Source organism: Aplidium turbinatum, chromosome 18 (assembly GCF_918807975.1).
Source record: "Aplidium turbinatum chromosome 18, kaAplTurb1.1, whole genome shotgun sequence".
NCBI lineage: Eukaryota > Metazoa > Chordata > Ascidiacea > Aplousobranchia > Polyclinidae > Aplidium > Aplidium turbinatum.
Genome location: NC_137489.1, coordinates 2,236,125 through 2,257,546, shown reverse-complemented (window position 1 = coordinate 2,257,546; position 21,422 = coordinate 2,236,125). Strand labels below are relative to the sequence as shown.

Below are 21,422 nucleotides of genomic sequence, written 5' to 3'. Positions count from 1 at the left end.
CTTTGAGAGTTTGAGTTATTTTTTGATAGTTTAGTTTATGTTGTACGATAAGCTATATTTGTATAATGACAATATAAGAATGCTTCCAAAGTGTGGGCACTGTAGGATACAGGTGTCATATACTGCCCAGTACCCATGTACGGTTCCTACAGTGCCCACGAGCAATTTCTTGAAGTAATATTGTCGAGCAAACACTATATCTTGCAGCTTAACTGCTTTAATCTCTTCTTCTTTTGGAAGTATAAAAGTCAGAATTTTATGAGACTTCGACTGATCTCTTTTCATGGGGGTTTTCATTTGACTTAAGCATATTCTAAAATTCAACAATGTCTATTGAGTTGGTGTCCACTGTCCCTCTGTGATTTTCATCATTATTGTTCGTTGGAAAATCTCGTATACATTATACAATTCTATGAAGCTGACAGTTAATTGTAAGTTACTAATCGAAGTATTAGTCTTGTTTGTGTTTTCTTTTTTGATTGTAACCGATTTGGTTAAATTGTTGATTACTTTCATAACTCAAATTATTCTTTTCAGGATGGCAACTGACTAGTTGACCTTATGGTCGTTTCGTTGTCTCCCTATGCATAACAAAACCTAAACATTGTATGTATTATTGTTTTATGTCACTTTTGTGCTTTGTTTGTTGATGAATAAACAATTGATTGATTGATTCATCCATTTATTGTTGTAACGTACTTTTTGTTGTAACTTTCAACCATACCCACATAGTTTTGAACCAATTTTTTCGTTTCCACCTTTGCAAGTATGTATTGTAGCCCAGTCGTTAAATTTTGCAGTTTTCTTTCCTGTGGACTATCTTCTTCGCTGCCAAGCATGTCTTCTCATCATCGTATGGCACAACTTTTTTGTTGCAAGCAGAATTTTCAGGAAACAGAAAGGATTTTTTTACTTTTTTTTTTTTTTTTTCTTCTTTTTGTCTGTCCACTTTGAAGTACCATTCGTCCATTTGTCTTTCTTGATTTTTCTACCAGCTGTTTGCAAAGTATATTTTCAACGGGTGTGTACTGTGTAGCCTGTATTAACGCTAGTGCTTGGTTGGTTAGATTTAATCTTTATCCTCGGACTGACAAAACCTTTGATAGATTAGGCAGTTTCACATAAGTTAGCCTCCTAGTAAAGGCTTTGAATCACAGACGCAGGCCCGGTCACTGAAATTGGCAGAGTGAAGTTTCCTCTTGTTGTTAAGGTGTTGTTACCGGATAATTATTTCATCCACTATGTGCCGCTGAATGGAGGGCAATCTAGAAATGCGTTACTTAACGCACCCCGAGAGTCGAACCAGCGCAGCTTGATCTTGGGGTTTTTTTGTGTAGAAAGTCAGGCTCTTAACCACTGAGCTAATGGGGATAACAGGTTTTCCTCCTTTTGTTTTTTGGTAGGTTTCGGCGAATCTGCTTTAGGAGATTGGAAATGATCCACATGGGAAAAGTTCTTCCTGGGTTCCTATATCAGTATGTTTCATCAGAAGTGATATATAGACTTGGGTTTCTAACATACCATCGCTTGTAACTTGGGGCTGCTCTTGGTTTTCTGTTGTAAATGGAGTACATTTGCAAAAAGCTTAATCTGGAGATGCTGCATGGTGGAGATCTTCATCTGATTGCGATGATGGAAGGTCTGTAGCATATGCTGCCAGGAAGTCATTTTGTATAATTATGTTGCCAGGACTTGTTAGAGAACAATTTCATTCCACTGTGCAAGGTTCCAACCTTGTGGGCACTGTTGGGCAAGGAACTATCGTTGGTGGGCACTGTTGGCACCAACACCATTTTGAACAAAACAAGCTGTAACTTTCTAACTGGTGCAGTTATGCTATTGCAAAATGTAACAGATGAGACTACAGGCAACCTATTCACAACGACATCGCTAAATATGTGATAAAGGTGATGATGTGTTGATGAACACGTTTTCATTTTGACGCAAAATAATGAAACTCTCCTCAAAATTTGACATTCTTTTACAGCCAGCTGCACGTCTCTAGTTAAACTTCCAAGTTGTAGTAGGGGCATCGTTGGTCACGTTACAATACTTTAAACTCGCTTAAGAGTAAAATCAGAATGCATTGCCGCCAAAGCCGGAGGTTGGGCTCTGTAGGACACTGGGCACTGTTGGAGGATCTCCCCGACGTTCTTCTGTATTGAAATCTATATGATAGAATTGAAAACTCAGTGATTGTCCGCATCTGACATCGTGTCATAAGCACGCAGTGTAAGGCATAGTTGTAGAGTCGGAAAGAATTTGTCGGAACTTTAACGTCTACGAAGTTATTAAGTCCGAATTTTAACATCATGCATTACAGTTTTCAAGCGTATGCGTCGGCTTGTTGAGGCGTACGTGTAACTTATGCTTTACCGTCAACCAGAATATCCAACATTGCGTTTCTGATTTTATCCCCACACTACAAAATTGGAGATTTTTAATCTAATTGTTTCATTGAACAGCAGCTGAGCTGCTGGCTCAAAGATATTATTGTGAAGTCATCGTAAACCTGGCACACCGGTATTTACTGCATATACTATTCCAACATTCTATTTACTTGTCTCCTGTACAATGATCGTGATAAATTCGTGATGAAGAATTGTTTTGATCACAACGCTTCAGAAGAGGACAAAACAGTTCATCGCTTGAGTCTTCGCAAGCTACCTTTTGATTACATGCACATTCGGGCGGTGGCCCGCAACGTTCGCCACATTCACCTTGTAGTTCTGTATTTGGTTGGCTGCTATACCAACTGCAATTGAACCAATCACAGTAAGGGGATTCGACTGAAATAGAAGTACACGATGGTGATAGTTTGATCAATGCTTTTTTCATTGATGAAGTTAAACGATAAACGTTCAGTTTGTTATGAAATTAATAGTAAGTTAGCCTACGTTAATAACTGGATAAGATATAGGCCTATTAATATTGATAATATTATTATGATGATAATATTACTAATAATATTGATAATAATTTAAATAATTCTACAATTGTGAAAACGTTTAGGACCAGGGGTGTAGACAGCACAAAATTTTGGGGGAGAGGCAAACAAGTATTATTGCACGTGTCAGTAAGCCCGGCAACGAGTCGGCGAAAGCAAAGCACCTGGAGGGGGTTTGCGATCTTATCCAGAAAAATTAAAAAAAAGATCTCAAAATTGTGCATTTTCAAAGTACTTTTGGCGTAAATAAATAATCAAACTCTGTCAAAAAAATCTGTAACACAGGTTGACATGTTTATTTAAACTATTTAGGCAATTACTCTTTTTGCTCCTCCCCTCCTGACCACGCCCCTGTTTAGCACGGTCAATCCTCGCAACAACTTCAGAAGATGATGAAAATAAAAAAGTAATGTTACCTAAGTGGTAACTAATTTTTAAGATAACTAGATAGTTCAAGTCATGGTGATCGTTTGCATTTAAACTTTCGACAGGAAGAGCAATTAAGCTAGATCAGGGGTCACCAACTGGCGGCCCGCGAGCCGCATGCGGCCCGCCACGCTGTATCGCTGCGGCCCGCGGAAGGTATCAGCGTACAAGTATAACCAAAAATACTTTTCTTGAGGAGTTAAAGAGCAACGAAGGCAAAAAATACTTTCCGGGAAGCATATTTTCGCTTTGCATACGATTCCACCGATCTACCAATCAGATTATAGTTCTAGGGGGGGGTTGCTTAAAGCTATTCCAATGCGATGTCTAGCCACACTGTCCCAGTGGTTGATTAAAATGTCTGTTTTTGAAGTTCGAAAATGTCTGTGAGCATAGGGTTGCTTATTTTAAGTTTGCAAATGTCATGTAAGCACTAGTGTGCGTTTCATCGTTATTGTGTTTCACGAGCAGTGTTCTCTTTATGCAGGTTTTTGTTGGCAAAATAGATCGGTGTGCCAACTCAAGTTATAATAAATTGGCAAAATATTATATATAAATTGAAAGACTTTTTCTGATTGTATTATGAAAATATTTAGCTTAGTACTGCAAAATGTTATTTTTTTAAGAAATATGGAACGCTTCACGATTTTGCGTGTCATCCTTGCGCAGGGACCATGCTAATCTTCTCTGCTGTATCGTTCCAATTTTAGTATTGCCGAAGCATGTACTGCCGAAGATTGCAAAATGTTGTTAATCAACAAATTCTTGCCACGCTGATAAGCATCGCAAGTGACAGTTGTCTATAATAAAAGAAAGACGGTTTTATAGACTCTCACAAAAAGGATGTAAAACCAACTCATTGCTTTATTAAAGGGAAGACTGTTCATGAATTACGATAGAATTACGATTTTTCGGTGATTTCCACAAGCGTTTGTTTCATGGTGCCTGGTTTCTTTCTCCTTGTTATTGGAGCCTATTTTTCGCTGATATGTTTGCCGGTCACTATTGTTGCCTGTATTGCGATGTGTCAAACATTTCCTTGTTTACTGAAATTGTTAATTGCAAGATATCTTTTGTGAAGCGAAGTGACAACACCACTCTTGCTTGGCGATGAATATTCCGATGAAACCGCTCGCCTCGCTATACGTGCGCAATACAAGTGGCCTCGTTTATTAGGCATTGTTAAAAAAGTCAAAAGTGTTGTAAAAGGAGCTTGACCTGGCAGTAGTGTTGTTCGATTAATTTTGTTGCTGCGGTATTCTAACATAAATATGAACAACATGTAACGCTGGATATTGGGTACGAAATGCGTTCTTTTCTAGCATAAGAGTCAACCTACCTAACATTTTTTTAGTGCGGCCCGCCACAGCTCTCCTTAGTGCCAAAGTGGCCCGCATGCAAAAAAGGTTGGTGACCCCTGAGCTAGATCAAACGTTACTGAAATGCAATATTCATTTTTTAGAGTAGCTTGACCAAGTTTTCGGTATTTGAACAATGGAAAATCCAATAACATTGTGAAAGCTAACTTGGGCTATTCAAAATTAAAATATTTCAAGTTTTAGGATAATTTTAGTTCGATAAAAATTTCCCTATTTTGGTTTTGTTTCATTTCGAAAGAAATTTCTTATGGACGTAGCTTGTTCCTTTAGGTTTGTTGCGAAAGTCAAGCTATGTCGTTTGATTATGAGTTGAAAGTTGAAAGCGAAACTTACAAAATCTTAAAACGCTGAAAAGCGTGGAAATACTTTACTCAAACTATTCTAATTTTATTTATTTTTTATAGATTTAATAACTTTTAATAACTAAATTCGTTCTTCTTTTTGCTTTTGTTCTTTACTATTCTAGACATGTCATTGCTGTTGTGTTAGATTTGACAATGCTTCAGACTCACAAAGGCAGTCAGCTCCACATTCATCTTCTCCGCGAGAACACTCGATGCGTCCATCACATTTTACGGCGTTGATCCGATTAAAACTTGAGCTGGAATTGATTCGAGTAATATAAAAAACAAAAACAATTCAACACAAGATAAATGAACTCAACATGTTGTAAATTACGAAATGAACGGTCACATGCAGTAGCGTAGCGTAACTCATTTGATTGGGGGAAACGTCAGAAGCACAAACATTCAATTTGACGTAAAACTTAGCCTTAGGTAATATTTAATCTATAAAATTTGATATTTTACCCAATAAGTTATCCAATAAACGCAGTTATAATAAAACCTGAATATTTTCATATTATGCTCAACACAAAAAAGAGTCATAACAGACTAAACTTGATTTCTTGATTTCTCTCAATTCGACAACAGGTTTTGAAAAACTAATCATTGGAATTAGCGTAGCCTACTATTCCTGCTGTATTGTCACAAAGATAAAGTACTGAACATTTAACTCTAAAAAAAACTTTGTTTAAATCAGTCACGTACGCAGAAAAATTTTTTATGTGGAGAAGTTGAAAAAAAAATTGCATGAAACTACATTGAAAATAACCAAGGTAACCAAATTTTAGGAAGCCTACTCCTCATGGACTAGACGCCACTGTCTGTTCTTGTTGCACACTCTGTGCCTTTAAAAGTACCTCACAAAAATATTGAAATTTTCCTTAGTGAGATTCAGTGCAGTCGGTACTAGTGGAAGATTTGCGGATATCTGATGTCAAATAACTGATTTCAGCAGCTGACATTGAAAGAATGAAAAGCAGACAAACTTTTGATGTAATCGAAAGATGGTAGTAATGTCACCATTATTTTTTAAATTATTAAATTGTTAACAATGTTTTTAAAAACACCAACTTCATTAGTGACTTTATTTTGGAATGATAAAGCTTTGGTAGAGACTTTGCTTTGTTGAACCACAGAGAAATAAAACATAGTAACCTTATTACACACAAAAAATATAACATAATTAAAATAAACTCAAACGTTTTTGACACGTACGTGTGTCCTCATCAGGAATTAAATCTGCAGTATACATCAAATGAAAAATCGTAAGACAAATTTGACTTTGCACTCTAACTGTAACGACACTCTGGACTGAAAAGCACAAACTGAAAAATTCATATGAGAATGATTGCGAGTAAATTACGCGATGGGAAACAGATCACATGAGGTGTAGACTACAGGCATTGGACAAACAATTACAACACACACAAAAGGAACGATGAGCCACAGGCGAATAACTGCTGGTTGAGAGATGGATTGTTACGTTTGATTCTTAAGGCTTCCATGATCGTAGTCTAATAATCAGATCTACCTCGAGAGATGGTTTTAAATTGGTCGATCGAGACATTGTCAGTGCACGTTTCACAAGAGGCGATGTGCTCACTTGAAATCAGAAAATTATGTGGCTTTACGATCTCATTAATCTTGATATGTAAGAATACTTTTCAAAATGAGGCTTTTCATTTGATTACAAATATCTTTTTTTTTAAGTACGCTTAACCTTAAAATGTTTTCATCTTGAATTAATCTTTTTGAACTTCTTTAGAAAATGTAAAAAAAAATATGACTGTCTTACCTATAACATTCAATTGTTATATTGAAGCAATCAAGAGAATATGTGCATCGGGTTTCATCACTTCCACCAGGACAATCATTAGAGCCGTCACATATTTGATGAACATCAATGCATTTGGTTCCCAACTCGCATGGAACTTTGTTTTTGGACCAATTGTTATCAACAAGCAAATAATCACAAATCTCGCTGGTAAATTGTCTTTCACATAAACATTCGTCCGATAAGTCAGCGCAATCAAACACAGTATCACACACTTGCTGACGTTGTATAATTGTTCCATCAAGACAAGGCCAGCACTTGGAAATGTCTAAAATTGTCTTTCCATCTTCATTGGTCTTATAACAATCGTCTTCATTATTAAAACAAACTGAAAGTCTTTTCTTACTTGGTGTTAGCCGTATATTTTGCTGTGGAACAATGCATCGATATGGAACAGCTAGGGAAGTTGGAATTCGGTGGGTGCCATCTGTAGGAATACCATTGCAATTGAAACCAAATCCAATTTGTTTTTCATCTGATCCATCAGTACAATGAACAACTCCATCGCATAACCAAGTTAAAGGCAAGCACTTGGATCCTTCATCGCATTTAAAATAGTTGGGAGTGTTCCTGTCAGAACAATTAACAGATACAGCATCGGTAGAGAGTTTGTCTTGTTGAACCATAGGCATGCGAAGCCGAGCAACGTTATCAAGTTTAACATAATCAAATAATATAATAATCTTTAATATGTTAAACTTGATAACGTTGCTCGGCTTCGTATGCCTATGGTTCAATTAACAGATAATAATAAATTAACTTTAACAACAGTATACAGAATGGGATTGTTCACCAGTTATTATAAATTATAATTTACGATGAGTGTTTCAGCCCCCTTGATAAAGTCAGTCGTGCAAACTCATGAAACGTTGGAAATAAAAAGTTAGTCATCCTTTCAACATCTTGTGATAGTCTAGTCTGGAGTCTACGAAAGTACTCAAGAAATTAATGTATAGCCTAATTAACAACAATACCTTAACAAAGAAAATTAACTTAATTAATTAATTGATCAACAATAATATTAACTTATTGATAATAACAATTAACTTTAATTAATTAACATAAGGAAAGTACTTTTGATTAGTCATGTTAGAACAATCTAGTTCATCAGAGCAATTAAAGCAGTTTGGAAAACCATCACATTTTTGTTCTTCTGTGTAACTATAGTTGTCAGCGCCACATGAGTTGTTAAACAGACTTCCCAGAGGAATGTTGCATTCAATCTCGTCCGACCCATCCGTACAATCGTAATTTCCTGAACATCTCAAGTAGTCCGAAATCGTTTTTCCAGTGTAGCATGTAAACCCACCGGTGGATACCAACAAAGTAACAAACACCAAACAACCAGTTAGTAACTCAAACATGATTGTTCTTAGCAAAAGAATTACTCTGAAGAATAAAAAAAAAACAAAAAAAACAAGACTTAAGCTAAACACTGTGTGGTTACATTGTTGCATCAAGAAATGAGATGACAATTTTACTTCATGCACAGTTATTCAAAGCAATTCTTCAACTTGATAAAGACTTATTATCTATGCCTTGCCATTATAACGTTATTTAAAATTTTATGTTATCATGATGAATTCATGACACGAAACAGGCCAGTAGTTAATCATGTGGTTCTATCCCCTCATCGGTATCACCGGAAGTAGCACCAAAGGTAGACCCAAGGGTATTGACGGAAGCGGTATCCCCGGGTATCACCACAGGTAGGGTATCACCATCTCATTTCGGCGCGTGACATCATTCTATGAAAGTATTTTTTTAAATATGATAAATAATAATTGTTTTTGAAATGTGTACCTTTCTTATTTTTCGAATCTGTTAAGAATGATATTAATGAAACCGTTTTGTTCTACACAGCTGTTGGTGGTAAAAACTCTCATAACCCAGTAGTCTAAAGTCCACTAAACAGAGATTTGTCTATCATAAGCAGTTTTGTTGTGGATGCACGAACTCAGCCTGCTTCCTGTATAATGATATCTTCAGAATAGCCTAGCAAGGTCTAAAGTCCAGTAAGCAAAGGCTGGCAGAAGAATTATTTACGGTTTCTAAAGTATTGAGAGTGAGAGCTTGTAAATGATGTGATTTTAACTATTTTTCATCTTCGCTTCGAAGTACTGCCATAATTATTATTCCAATACAAGTCCTAAACACACCTAAAGCATATATTTGAAGATCATAAAGGTTTATTAACGTTATTTATATTTCTTGCTCAACAAACATAAAATATCAACCTCACAAAATATTAGCTAATGTAGTGTTGCTGATTTAAACTGCAGATCTTTTGGTTCTAGGCATATAGAGCAACACGATTTAAATACCATAAACGAATGTTTGTTTTTCTTTTCGTACAATACGTAGTGGGAGCTGATCGCGTTTAAGTTAGCAAACTGTCTGTATGTATTTGTTTTGTATATGTTCTGTATGTGTCTGTATGTTTTGTTAATTTTTTATCGGTTTGGTTGCAGCCATGTTTTTTCGCTAAGCTGTTTGCTTGCAGGAGTGGAGTTTTTACTATTAAATCTGATGGATAGGTCTATTGGTTCGATTCCAGGTCTTTCCGAATACTGTGTTGCATTCTTATGGGGAGTGGATCTTTCGAGTTTCATAACTTGTCATTGATTGGTGGGATCTTTTGGTTCTAGGTATATAGAGCATCACGATTTAAATGCCATAAACAAATGTTTGTTTTTTTTTTCTCGTACCATACGTAGTGGGAGCTGATCGCGTTTAAGTTAGCAAACTGTCTGTATGTATATGTTTTGTATATGTTCTGTATGTGTCTGTATGTTTTGTTAATTTTTTATCGGTTTGGTTGCAGCCATGTTTTTTCGTGAAGCTGTTTGCTCGCAGGAGTGGAGTTTTCACTATTGAATCTGATGGATAGGTCTATTGGATCGATTCCAGGTCTTTCCGAATACTGCGTTGCATTCTTATGGGGAGTGGATCTTTCGAGTTTCATAACTTGTCATTGATTGGTGGGATCTTTTGGTGATTTTATTGGTATATGAGGTTTCACTGTTGTTTGGAATGTTTAGGTTGATTGAACATTTCGTTGTACTTTGATGAATCTTTTAATCAGTGGAATGGTTTAGTTCATTGTAAGGCAAAACCCATGACTTGACCAAAAAAACTTAATAAATACTGCATTTAATCATCTTGAACACTAATAAATATTGCATTTTATCATCTTTTCGGTTTATGTTGGTTTCAGTAAACCTTTATTTCACCAGGTCTTCGTTTCGCTGTAACAGCGGCGTCAGCTAAAACTTTATGGTAAGGTTTGATAAATGTAACTAGCCTGCAGTAATAGCTTGGTCAAAACAACGTAACTTTAGGCTTATCATGCAGGAATAAATTTTACATTTTTATTTTAGATGATGCTAATTCCAGCTAAACAATCAACATTTCTTTTAAACAACGAGAACACCCAAATGAACAGCTATAGAACAAATTGTTGCAACATATACTTCTACAATCTGAGGACTGGAAAAAAAATCAACAAACCTAGCGCAATCTACATCACAAATTGTTACCTTAAGACAAGCATAAAAAAATACAAACTCCAGCAGAATATGACACCTGCTGATAAAAACACACAAACAAATATCCAAACACAGATTTTAACGTTACAAATTTTGCAACACGTAATGACACCTGCTGATAAAAACATACAAACAAATCTCCAAACACAGATTTTAACGTTACAAATTATGCAACAGAAACTTGTGATATTTTGTAATAGTTTTTTAAGCTTGTAAAAATAAAATTGCAATTTGTTGAAAATATTTTTTAAGTTTGTAAAGGAAAACTTAAGTTTGTCACTTAACATAATTTTTCATGTGTATGTTTTCATGTGTTAAACTTTCAGATTATAATTTGTTAAAACTATTTTTTTATGTTCAGTTTGTAAGTTATGGAACTTATAAGTTTGTAGTTTGTTAAAACTATTTTTTAAGTTGTAAATTATGGAACTTAAACGTTTGTTAAAACTAATTTTCAGTAGTAAATTATGGAACATAAAGTTTGCACCTCGTTAGTTAATGTTTTTTTTTAATTTATCAATCATACAAACTGAAAGTTTGTAGCTTGTTAAAAATATTTTTGGTTGTTGGTTTGTGCAATTAAAAGTTTGTGATTTGTTAAAACTATTTTTCAGTTTAATAAAAATTGAGTTTGTGATTAATTTTCGTGTTTATGTTATTAGAATAAAACTTTTAGTTTACGATTTGTCAAAACTACTTTTTAGTTTGTAAAACAAAACTTAACTATTTTTTTATTTAAAATAATTTTTCGTGTGTATCTTATTAGAATAAAACTTTATGATTTATTAAAATTATTTTTTTTTTAGTTTTGTAAGTTGCAGAACTAACATTTTTAATTTCTTATTTTTTTTCGTGCTAATGTTTTAAAAAAAGTTTTAGTTTACAGTTTGTTGAAATAATTTTGTTTTCAGTTTTAAATTATGGAACTTAAAAGTTTGTAGTTTGTTAAAAGTATTTTTTAGTTGTTGGTTTTTGCAATGAAAAGTTTATGATTTATTAAAATTATTTTTTTTCAGTTTTGTAAGTTACAGAACTAACATTTTTTAATTTCTTAAAACAGTGTTGTTGTTTTTTTTTTGTGTTAATGTTTTAAAAAGTTTTAGTGTACAGTTTGTTGAAATAATTTTTTTTTATTTCTCTCAAGAATAATACATACGCTTATTTATTCTTTTCTTTTTAAGATGAAGTATTTCCAGCAACCATAAGCTTACTCCCAGCAACCTTAAGCGTATTTCCAGCAACTTAAAGCACACTTATGATTTGCAAACTCTTAAATTGTTTTTATAATCTTAATCTAAAAATCATAAAACACTTTGGATGTGTCTCATGAGACTTTTAAATGACAACACTGTTTACTTAGGGTTTCACCTCCATTCGGTTCTGAAGGTTTTATTGTTGAGCTGTTGGATCCGTGATCGATCCCACGCTTACATTTATAAAACGGATTAGTGTCTTGTTTATACTATGGTCACAAGTATTTTTTTTCATATTTTCAACCCCTGTTATTTTTGTTAAACACACGCATGGTTTACTTTGTAGATGATAAAATTTTATACTAGTAGCCTAGTTTTATGAAGCATATTACTTTAAGTGATTTATATTTTCTACCTGCTACAACTACAATTTAATTTCATATTCATTCTTAGCGATTTAAAGATTACTTATGTATATTCTTCCTATTCCATAAGTACAATTCATCTGTAAAGATAATAATTATCTATAACTAACTGTTTTGAAATAACAACACATTATTTTTGAATCGTGGTAAGTTGTATTGCATAAATCAGTCTTAATGCTGTTTTATTAAAAACGTCTTTGGTAGGCTTCATATGCGTTGCATTTTACAAACTCCAGAACCACTCCGCAAGATTGTTTAAGAAACAGAAGAAGTCACGGAGTTGCATTGTTTTGATGAAATGCTTTGACGGGTAAAAATTTTGTAGTATTGACGTAAATTTACCATTCAAGGGTTGGTAGTTTATAAGTTTATAACACAAGATTCACTTTAGTTATAACTTAAGATTCACTTTAGTTTCCTTGTTGACTTGCATAAATAACTAATCAATGTTGGTTTATGAACTTTCATAACAGGTTGCTGTTTCGTTAGGGTTCTTCAGTTTTATAACGCTCAGTGCTTAAACTGTTTTGTAATTATATCTTACCTAATATGTAACCTCTAACAAATATACCAAACTATTTTATCACATTGAAAGATGTTTTTCTAGTAACCCATTGTTTTATACGTTCTATATGCCTCTAACTTTATGTAATGATTTTTCCACATCTACTTATAACCTAATTTCAGTGAGGTAGGTATATTTAAGCCAACAACTTTCTATGAGTATCAATCCACAACTAAATTTTTTCACTTCAATTCATTGCTGGGTGAAAGCACGCAAGCAGATCTCGGAAACAAAAGATTATTTTATACCAGTCCTAATACATTGTCTTGTATTACATCCAAACTTCAAAATTTATCTGTTACACTGATTGATTTGTATAAAAACGAACCCATAGTTCCTTAATTCCTATCAAATTCGTCTAACGAAGTGGATCTTACAACTTAATCGCTTCCCTTAATTGGATGACACCCTTTAATAAACTGCTAGCATCTCCTGTTTGAAAAGCTTAGGCACCTGCTATAGCACATAATTTCATGATCACGAGTTTTCACAGTTGAATTATGACTTTAAACGTCTTTGTTTTATCATAGTCAAAACATTTTTTAAATGAAATTGCAATAAACTGTTTTATGTTGTTTAAAACAGACGTAATATAACAATTTTTAGTTTGATCATGCGTACTGAACACTAAGTTAAGGTGTTGATCTTAAGAACCAATGAACTAAAGTCCGCGTGGGATCGAAATCCCACATCTAGTATTTCAATTTTTGGGTTAATGTTTAGCACTTAATTCTGTTTGTTTTGTTTCTTAACCTCACGTCAGTTGCTTGTACACACGGTTGTGGTTTTTCTTAATCACAACAAGATTCACTTTTTCACATAAAAAACATAGAAATCTAAAAATTTGCCAATAAGTCCCTTTTGTTTGCTCAGATTCCAACATAAATAGATGAAAAATCGCTTTACCTTTGATCTATTTTACTATTTTCTGACAAACAATCAGGTTTTAGCAACACTTTTGCAACAACTTATTAGGTTTTTACGTGTTTTCTAGCTACAATCTACTTATCACGAGTTTACTTATAATAAAAACGGTGGATAAAAATAAAGAAACTCAAGTTAGAATGATGTAACCTTCGTGATTTGCGATAATTTTGTGCCTACAAAATGTCAATTTTGAAACTGAATCAAAGTTAAACACATATAACGAATAACATTTTACTTGTTTGTATACAGAAATACCAAAAGTATTAATTATTTCCAACCATATAACGCCATCCATTCGTTTAGAATCGACATAACCCATTTTTTAAAACAAGTCTGAACACGATTTATATGAAATTAGCGGTTTATTTTAAATCGATTACAATATCGTTTCAAATTGATTTTGTGGCAAAAATGTTTATTTATTTACATCATGTAAAAGTACGATTTTTTTTTTTCATTGTGATATTGTTTGGTAAATTTTTGTTAATATCTCCACCTCTTGTGTAACTTTAAGTGTTTTACAAGATCTAAACAAAAATCAAGCAGTCTGATACATTTCATGGTAACTTTTGAACAGGTCTAAACCGGTTTTGATGAAAATATGCTTGAAAACACATGATGATGCTTTATTAAATGATCCACGTTTATCACCACGAGCCAAACCAGTTGCAATAATTTTGTTTCACAACATCAAAAAACTTTGTGTTCGTAGATTTTAACAATTGTTTGGTCTGTAATCGACTTTACCGGTTTGTTTACCATCAACTTACGTTTAAACATAAAAAAATTACTTGAACGTTCTACTTGGATACATAGTACCATAGCATTTACGCATGATGATTACTTTTAACAACTGCAAACCAATGACGCCAATTTATTCAACAGACCCATTAAGCAAAGATTTGTTTATCATTATCCGCAACTATTTCTATTGTCTTTTCACCATTGAATCAGTTCCTCAGACTTTCTTTTGTCGTATGTTGTGTAATGTTTAATTCTTAAAAATATGTTATTTGAACAATTTTCCGCTTTTCTGCTTATCCTCATCTCAAACAGATTGCTTGTGAAGACCGTATATTTTAATAGTTTCCATATTTTAGTAAAGATTTCCATGTTTCATTTAACTCTTTTATCTTACCCCTACATCTAAACTTATTGTTTAGTTCCTCTTGAACTGTCTTTTGGTCACATGTTCCTGGTGCTTCATCTTTATTACCTTATCTCACTTAGAATACACTGGTTTGTGGTTAGTCTATGTAATACCGACATATACACTTGGTATTAATTATTACTTCCAGATAGTAGATTCATCCTCTTTATCTTCACTTAATCTTACAGTACAACGGCTTTAATCTCTTCCAAACTCCTCTTCTTTAGTCTTTCTCTGATCTTATTGGCTCAAAACGTAATAAGTTTACCAACTAGTCTTTCTGTTTTTACATATCCATGGTATTTTACCGCCACTCGTGTGTTTTTCAGATATAAATCCAAAGGTAAAGCTTTAATTTTGTGTAACATTTTCAAAATAACGTCAAACGATTTTTTAAGACATGTACAAAATATCATAAAATTGTGTTTGAACCTAGAAACAAATAGAAAAAAAATGTATATCTACGTAATACTTTTCACTAAACACAGATGCAAAATTGTTAAATCACTCAGTTTTGATGATCACTATCTGTTACACAACAACAATCTATCTTTTGCTTGAGTAAACTTTTTTTTTTTTCTCTTTTAGATAAGTCACAATATCTGTACACACCTTTCCACAGTGATTGTCTACCAAAGTGGTGCTCCTTCAACAACAGCACTTGTTCGAAATATTTGTGGTGACGTACTTGTATTTAATATGATTGTGATATGCTAACTGTAAGCTATCAAACAAAATCTAAGACACTGTAAAATATATACCAAAGAGTATTTGCAGAAAAACATATTATAACTAGATTATCCTATAAAATTATACCTCTCTATTATATTTTTTATTATATATATAATATCATATTATAACTATTAAAAATTATATAGAATATGTTAAAGTAGTTTTCTATTATAGTATATTCTAGTTTTTCTTGACAAATGCTCTTTGGTATATATTTTACAGTGTCTTAGATTTTGTTTGATAGCTTACAGTTAGCATATCACAATCATATTAAATACAAGTACGTCACCACAAATATTTCGAACAAGTGCTGTTGTTGAAGGAGCACCACTTTGGTAGACAATCACTGTGGAAAGGTGTGTACAGATATTGTGACTTATCTAAAAGAGAAAAAAAAAAAAGTTTACTCAAGCAAAAGATAGATTGTTGTTGTGTAACAGATAGTGATCATCAAAACTGAGTGATTTAACAATTTTGCATCTGTGTTTAGTGAAAAGTATTACGTAGATATACATTTTTTTTCTATTTGTTTCTAGGTTCAAACACAATTTTATGATATTTTGTACATGTCTTAAAAAATCGTTTGACGTTATTTTGAAAATGTTACACAAAATTAAAGCTTTACCTTTGGATTTATATCTGAAAAACACACGACTGGCGGTAAAATACCATGGATATGTAAAAACAGAAAGACTAGTTGGTAAACTTATTACGTTTTGAGCCAATAAGATCAGAGAAAGACTAAAGAAGAGGAGTTTGGAAGAGATTAAAGCCGTTGTACTGTAAGATTAAGTGAAGATAAAGAGGATGAATCTACTATCTGGAAGTAATAATTAATACCAAGTGTATATGTCGGTATTACATAGACTAACCACAAACCAGTGTATTCTAAGTGAGATAAGGTAATAAAGATGAAGCACCAGGAACATGTGACCAAAAGACAGTTCAAGAGGAACTAAACAATAAGTTTAGATGTAGGGGTAAGATAAAAGAGTTAAATGAAACATGGAAATCTTTACTAAAATATGGAAACTATTAAAATATACGGTCTTCACAAGCAATCTGTTTGAGATGAGGATAAGCAGAAAAGCGGAAAATTGTTCAAATAACATATTTTTAAGAATTAAACATTACACAACATACGACAAAAGAAAGTCTGAGGAACTGATTCAATGGTGAAAAGACAATAGAAATAGTTGCGGATAATGATAAACAAATCTTTGTTTAATGGGTCTGTTGAATAAATTGGCGTCATTGGTTTGCAGTTGTTAAAAGTAATCATCATGCGTAAATGCTATGGTACTATGTATCCAAGTAGAACGTTCAAGTAATTTTTTTATGTTTAAACGTAAGTTGATGGTAAACAAACCGGTAAAGTCGATTACAGACCAAACAATTGTTAAAATCTACGAACACAAAGTTTTTTGATGTTGTGAAACAAAATTATTGCAACTGGTTTGGCTCGTGGTGATAAACGTGGATCATTTAATAAAGCATCATCATGTGTTTTCAAGCATATTTTCATCAAAACCGGTTTAGACCTGTTCAAAAGTTACCATGAAATGTATCAGACTGCTTGATTTTTGTTTAGATCTTGTAAAACACTTAAAGTTACACAAGAGGTGGAGATATTAACAAAAATTTACCAAACAATATCACAATGAAAAAAAAAAATCGTACTTTTACATGATGTAAATAAATAAACATTTTTGCCACAAAATCAATTTGAAACGATATTGTAATCGATTTAAAATAAACCGCTAATTTCATATAAATCGTGTTCAGACTTGTTTTAAAAAATGGGTTATGTCGATTCTAAACGAATGGATGGCGTTATATGGTTGGAAATAATTAATACTTTTGGTATTTCTGTATACAAACAAGTAAAATGTTATTCGTTATATGTGTTTAACTTTGATTCAGTTTCAAAATTGACATTTTGTAGGCACAAAATTATCGCAAATCACGAAGGTTACATCATTCTAACTTGAGTTTCTTTATTTTTATCCACCGTTTTTATTATAAGTAAACTCGTGATAAGTAGATTGTAGCTAGAAAACACGTAAAAACCTAATAAGTTGTTGCAAAAGTGTTGCTAAAACCTGATTGTTTGTCAGAAAATAGTAAAATAGATCAAAGGTAAAGCGATTTTTCATCTATTTATGTTGGAATCTGAGCAAACAAAAGGGACTTATTGGCAAATTTTTAGATTTCTATGTTTTTTATGTGAAAAAGTGAATCTTGTTGTGATTAAGAAAAACCACAACCGTGTGTACAAGCAATTGACGTGAGGTTAAGAAACAAAACAAACAGAATTAAGTGCTAAACATTAACCCAAAAATTGAAATACTAGATGTGGGATTTCGATCCCACGCGGACTTTAGTTCATTGGTTCTTAAGATCAACACCTTAACTTAGTGTTCAGTACGCATGATCAAACTAAAAATTGTTATATTACGTCTGTTTTAAACAACATAAAACAGTTTATTGCAATTTCATTTAAAAAATGTTTTGACTATGATAAAACAAAGACGTTTAAAGTCATAATTCAACTGTGAAAACTCGTGATCATGAAATTATGTGCTATAGCAGGTGCCTAAGCTTTTCAAACAGGAGATGCTAGCAGTTTATTAAAGGGTGTCATCCAATTAAGGGAAGCGATTAAGTTGTAAGATCCACTTCGTTAGACGAATTTGATAGGAATTAAGGAACTATGGGTTCGTTTTTATACAAATCAATCAGTGTAACAGATAAATTTTGAAGTTTGGATGTAATACAAGACAATGTATTAGGACTGGTATAAAATAATCTTTTGTTTCCGAGATCTGCTTGCGTGCTTTCACCCAGCAATGAATTGAAGTGAAAAAATTTAGTTGTGGATTGATACTCATAGAAAGTTGTTGGCTTAAATATACCTACCTCACTGAAATTAGGTTATAAGTAGATGTGGAAAAATCATTACATAAAGTTAGAGGCATATAGAACGTATAAAACAATGGGTTACTAGAAAAACATCTTTCAATGTGATAAAATAGTTTGGTATATTTGTTAGAGGTTACATATTAGGTAAGATATAATTACAAAACAGTTTAAGCACTGAGCGTTATAAAACTGAAGAACCCTAACGAAACAGCAACCTGTTATGAAAGTTCATAAACCAACATTGATTAGTTATTTATGCAAGTCAACAAGGAAACTAAAGTGAATCTTAAGTTATAACTAAAGTGAATCTTGTGTTATAAACTTATAAACTACCAACCCTTGAATGGTAAATTTACGTCAATACTACAAAATTTTTACCCGTCAAAGCATTTCATCAAAACAATGCAACTCCGTGACTTCTTCTGTTTCTTAAACAATCTTGCGGAGTGGTTCTGGAGTTTGTAAAATGCAACGCATATGAAGCCTACCAAAGACGTTTTTAATAAAACAGCATTAAGACTGATTTATGCAATACAACTTACCACGATTCAAAAATAATGTGTTGTTATTTCAAAACAGTTAGTTATAGATAATTATTATCTTTACAGATGAATTGTACTTATGGAATAGGAAGAATATACATAAGTAATCTTTAAATCGCTAAGAATGAATATGAAATTAAATTGTAGTTGTAGCAGGTAGAAAATATAAATCACTTAAAGTAATATGCTTCATAAAACTAGGCTACTAGTATAAAATTTTATCATCTACAAAGTAAACCATGCGTGTGTTTAACAAAAATAACAGGGGTTGAAAATATGAAAAAAAAATACTTGTGACCATAGTATAAACAAGACACTAATCCGTTTTATAAATGTAAGCGTGGGATCGATCACGGATCCAACAGCTCAACAATAAAACCTTCAGAACCGAATGGAGGTGAAACCCTAAGTAAACAGTGTTGTCATTTAAAAGTCTCATGAGACACATCCAAAGTGTTTTATGATTTTTAGATTAAGATTATAAAAACAATTTAAGAGTTTGCAAATCATAAGTGTGCTTTAAGTTGCTGGAAATACGCTTAAGGTTGCTGGGAGTAAGCTTATGGTTGCTGGAAATACTTCATCTTAAAAAGAAAAGAATAAATAAGCGTATGTATTATTCTTGAGAGAAATAAAAAAAAATTATTTCAACAAACTGTACACTAAAACTTTTTAAAACATTAACACAAAAAAAAAACAACAACACTGTTTTAAGAAATTAAAAAATGTTAGTTCTGTAACTTACAAAACTGAAAAAAAATAATTTTAATAAATCATAAACTTTTCATTGCAAAAACCAACAACTAAAAAATACTTTTAACAAACTACAAACTTTTAAGTTCCATAATTTAAAACTGAAAACAAAATTATTTCAACAAACTGTAAACTAAAACTTTTTTTAAAACATTAGCACGAAAAAAAATAAGAAATTAAAAATGTTAGTTCTGCAACTTACAAAACTAAAAAAAAAATAATTTTAATAAATCATAAAGTTTTATTCTAATAAGATACACACGAAAAATTATTTTAAATAAAAAAATAGTTAAGTTTTGTTTTACAAACTAAAAAGTAGTTTTGACAAATCGTAAACTAAAAGTTTTATTCTAATAACATAAACACGAAAATTAATCACAAACTCAATTTTTATTAAACTGAAAAATAGTTTTAACAAATCACAAACTTTTAATTGCACAAACCAACAACCAAAAATATTTTTAACAAGCTACAAACTTTCAGTTTGTATGATTGATAAATTAAAAAAAAACATTAACTAACGAGGTGCAAACTTTATGTTCCATAATTTACTACTGAAAATTAGTTTTAACAAACGTTTAAGTTCCATAATTTACAACTTAAAAAATAGTTTTAACAAACTACAAACTTATAAGTTCCATAACTTACAAACTGAACATAAAAAAATAGTTTTAACAAATTATAATCTGAAAGTTTAACACATGAAAACATACACATGAAAAATTATGTTAAGTGACAAACTTAAGTTTTCCTTTACAAACTTAAAAAATATTTTCAACAAATTGCAATTTTATTTTTACAAGCTTAAAAAACTATTACAAAATATCACAAGTTTCTGTTGCATAATTTGTAACGTTAAAATCTGTGTTTGGAGATTTGTTTGTATGTTTTTATCAGCAAGTGTCATTACGTGTTGCAAAATTTGTAACGTTAAAATCTGTGTTTGGATATTTGTTTGTGTGTTTTTATCAGCAGGTGTCATATTCTGCTGGAGTTTGTATTTTTTTATGCTTGTCTTAAGGTAACAATTTGTGATGTAGATTGCGCTAGGTTTGTTGATTTTTTTTCCAGTCCTCAGATTGTAGAAGTATATGTTGCAACAATTTGTTCTATAGCTGTTCATTTGGGTGTTCTCGTTGTTTAAAAGAAATGTTGATTGTTTAGCTGGAATTAGCATCATCTAAAATAAAAATGTAAAATTTATTCCTGCATGATAAGCCTAAAGTTACGTTGTTTTGACCAAGCTATTACTGCAGGCTAGTTACATTTATCAAACCTTACCATAAAGTTTTAGCTGACGCCGCTGTTACAGCGAAACGAAGACCTGGTGAAATAAAGGTTTACTGAAACCAACATAAACCGAAAAGATGATAAAATGCAATATTTATTAGTGTTCAAGATGATTAAATGCAGTATTTATTAAGTTTTTTTGGTCAAGTCATGGGTTTTGCCTTACAATGAACTAAACCATTCCACTGATTAAAAGATTCATCAAAGTACAACGAAATGTTCAATCAACCTAAACATTCCAAACAACAGTGAAACCTCATATACCAATAAAATCACCAAAAGATCCCACCAATCAATGACAAGTTATGAAACTCGAAAGATCCACTCCCCATAAGAATGCAACGCAGTATTCGGAAAGACCTGGAATCGAACCAATAGACCTATCCATCAGATTCAATAGTGAAAACTCCACTCCTGCGAGCAAACAGCTTCACGAAAAAACATG

At 32.3% G+C, this 21,422-nt stretch overlaps 1 non-coding gene and 1 pseudogene across 1 annotated transcript; one reads left to right on the top strand and one right to left on the bottom strand.

Annotated features, from left to right (window-relative positions):
* The window catches only part of LOC145787878 (cullin-4A-like), a 75,119-nt pseudogene that overhangs the window by 35,143 nt on the left and 18,554 nt on the right, over nt 1-21,422 (top strand).
* Nucleotides 3,998-4,103, bottom strand: LOC145788016 (U6 spliceosomal RNA). Its single transcript, XR_014291477.1, has one exon. It is a non-coding gene; the product is annotated as a U6 spliceosomal RNA (small nuclear RNA).